Consider the following 3,310-nt stretch of genomic DNA (forward strand, 5'->3'; position numbering starts at 1 on the left):
AAGCAAGAGTCCCTACTTGGACTAAGGTACCTACTTCTGTCAATTGGAGACCCCCATTTCTAACATTGGCGGTATGGGATTTCATCTTCTGGATCAGGTGTATTTTGTGACAGAAAGGGATGAATGAAGGCTCTGACTAATGTACAGTTCAGATGGATGCTTGAAGGGAGTGCGGTAATATCAGAGCATTGAGGCCACAACGTGTGAATGTACTTCAGGAAAGAGGTTCAATTTCTAGGGTCCTGCAAACATCTAAGAATGTTTTGGGAAACAGTTCGCTATCGGAAGATGGGTGGACTACAGATACCCTAACGGTACTACTTACTGATCATGGAGGAGGAGATTCCGAATGTGTTCAGAAGAAGAAAACGTATTCAATTAAGGGCACAAAGGAGATTGAGTTATGGATAGACTTTCCTGTTTTCAGTTTCTATTCTTGGTAAATTCTGTTGGTTTTTTTTCAGTGTGTTCAGGTGATTTCAATACCTTAAAAGAACAGTGGTTATCAGTGGTTACACATTTTCATGCCATTAAACACAGCAGAAACAGTGTTTCTCCTGTGTTTATGGAACTTTTTGCTTTTATTATTGCTTGATTTCTGCACTGATAGTGCATGGTATATAGACAGTGCATAAACAGTGTAAATGAGCTCCAAATACATTTTTACAAATCAAACTTATCGTAGTACACCATACAATACTTCTTCAGTGAGTCTTTGTTCATGCATGCTCTCTCTTTTCTTCCCATGTAAACTTTTATGTGTGAAAAGGCCCTCTTCAACATTGGCACTTGAGACAGGCAACACCAAAATAGCCAGTATACAACTTGCTAACTCTGGCCACTAACATAGCTTTCCATGCCAATACTGGTGCACCTGAAGATTGTGATTCTCTACGACAGGTTCTGCAACATATGCGTTGATCTGGGCGCATATGCCGTCAGAGTTATTGAAGCAGTCAAAAATGAGGCAGCACTTTTGAAACTCCAGAGAAAATTTCTCTTTACGGAAGGGATCTATAACTTGTGTAGAGTACCACAGTGAGGCTTCATTGACTTCAAATGCCATGGTTGGTGAAGGGCTATTTCTCATACATTCTAAAATAAAAGTTCCTGAATTGCTCATCAACATTTCTTTGCTTACCAAGTGGCAAGCACTCTAATATGGAATATGTTGCAGTGCCAAAGTCACTAAAAGTGTCGCCCAGCCTACTCTCAAGGAGATGTTTCTCATCTACACCAATTCTGCTGAACACTTGGTAGACAAGGGTGTTTCAGACTCTAGTTTTTTTATTATGTCCACTACAGCAATCATGCATTCCTGTGAAAATGTAAGAATGCAGTAGAGTGTACTTTTTACAAATCACTATCAATATGTGACCAACGCTCCTCACATTTCTTGCCTTTGGCAACATCACTCAGCAAAAGTTCTGTAAATGGTTGCCACATGGATAATATAGCATTCACAGCCTCTAGGACTGAGAACTACCAACTAAATGACACAGTTGGGATGACTCTTTAGTCGATGCCACACAAAGAACAAAATGAGAAATATTTTCGTTTTAATTTCCTTGCATAACAAAACAGTGCACCAGAATGGACTGCAAAGTCAATAGCAATCTTCATTAACTCTATAGATTGTAAAGATGCTTTTAGTATACCATCTAACAAGTGGCAAGGATCTCTTACAGGGAAGCACTTCAGCTCAGGAATCGATTTTGACAGGTCATCACACAACTTTTTTATATACGTAGCTGAATCACTGCAAATACAAACAAAATCACTCCAATCTTTGTTGAACTTGGTAAGAACGTTTTGCATCAGCATTCCAAGTGACACTGCGTTCCATGTTTTCCAAATGTCTGGTGTCATGTTTTCACCAGTATCCCAGATGCTTTGTGACTGCACTCTTTTCACATATACCCATCACCATACCTTGCAGTGAATGTTTAAAGCCTGGAGTGGTTGGCAATTCATCTACTATCAATACTGACTCACTAGAAAAAGGTGCTGATGTATCAAGGGTGTTTACCCATTCTCTGTGGGTAAATGTGATGGTACATATTGGGAAAGATTCTTATGAAACCTACATATTTCCTATCAGTGAAAGACTCAAGCATAGCCCAAAAATCGAATATGATTTTGATATTTCCTGATTCTCTCCAGTTAATAAAATAAATAAACAACACCTAAAACATGCTTCTAACCCATGTATCTTTAGACCAAAGACCACAAAACTGAAAAAAGGAAGAAGAAACAATATTTTAGTGATATCCCTAAACTACTAAACTCAAACAGAATAATGTTAGCCCAGTCTTTCTTACTGCTACCTTATATAGCAAAGTTACATTGTATTGGCCCCTTCAGGAAGAAATAAAAATGACTATTTCACGCTCCTTTTCCTTTCTTTGAATGGCATTTAGTATGTGGTTGTGCAGGTTTTTTTTCAGTGTTTATATGTTTACACTGGTGAGGGCTATTTCTCTTCCGGTGGGGTTTTATCAGCTATTATAGGTTTAAACCTAAAACCGGACAGCCTAGTCATGGATGATGAGTTATGTATCAATGGGGTAACCTGATAGACTACTGGACTCGGGTAAATAGTGGTACACAAAAGGATAGTCACCGTGGAAATTATTCACAGCGTATCAACAGCCAATACGTGATAAATGGAAAAAGAAAATATGACAACACCAAGAAATATCATACAGTAAAGGAATGTAATTTAATCGATAAAAAACGATTGTCAATAGATCAATGGTTCACAAGATAAACTGTATTTAGCATTCTACAATTTAGAAAAACAGGTGCAAATAACGTGAGGTGACAAGTGGTGAAATTGGGGTCAAACGCCCTCTACGCCGGAGCCCCTCAAGCTCATCAACAGACTGCAAAGAATCCAGAATGCCTCTGCACGCCTGATCCTCGACGTCCCGCGCCGTGACCACATCACCCCCCACCTGAGGAACCTACATTGGCTCCCTGTCGACAAAAGAATCTCCTTCAAGCTCCTGATCCACGCACACAAGCCACTCCACAAGACCGGCCCAGCGTATCTCAACAGTCGACTCTCCTTCTACGTACCCAACAGGAAACTCCGCTCCGCAGACCTCTCCCTGGCTACCGTCCAACGCATCCGTAGAACCACAGCCGGAGGCAAATCCTTCTCCCACTGCGCTGCCAAGACCTGGAACACCCTCCCCTCATCCTACGACAAACCGGAGACCTTCTAACCTTCAGGAGACAACTCAAGACCTGGCTGTTCGACCAGTAGCAACAGCACCCTCCCCCCCCCCCTCAGCGCCTTGAAACC

Source organism: Triturus cristatus, chromosome 8 (genome assembly GCF_964204655.1).
Source record: "Triturus cristatus chromosome 8, aTriCri1.1, whole genome shotgun sequence".
Classification (NCBI taxonomy): domain Eukaryota; kingdom Metazoa; phylum Chordata; class Amphibia; order Caudata; family Salamandridae; genus Triturus; species Triturus cristatus.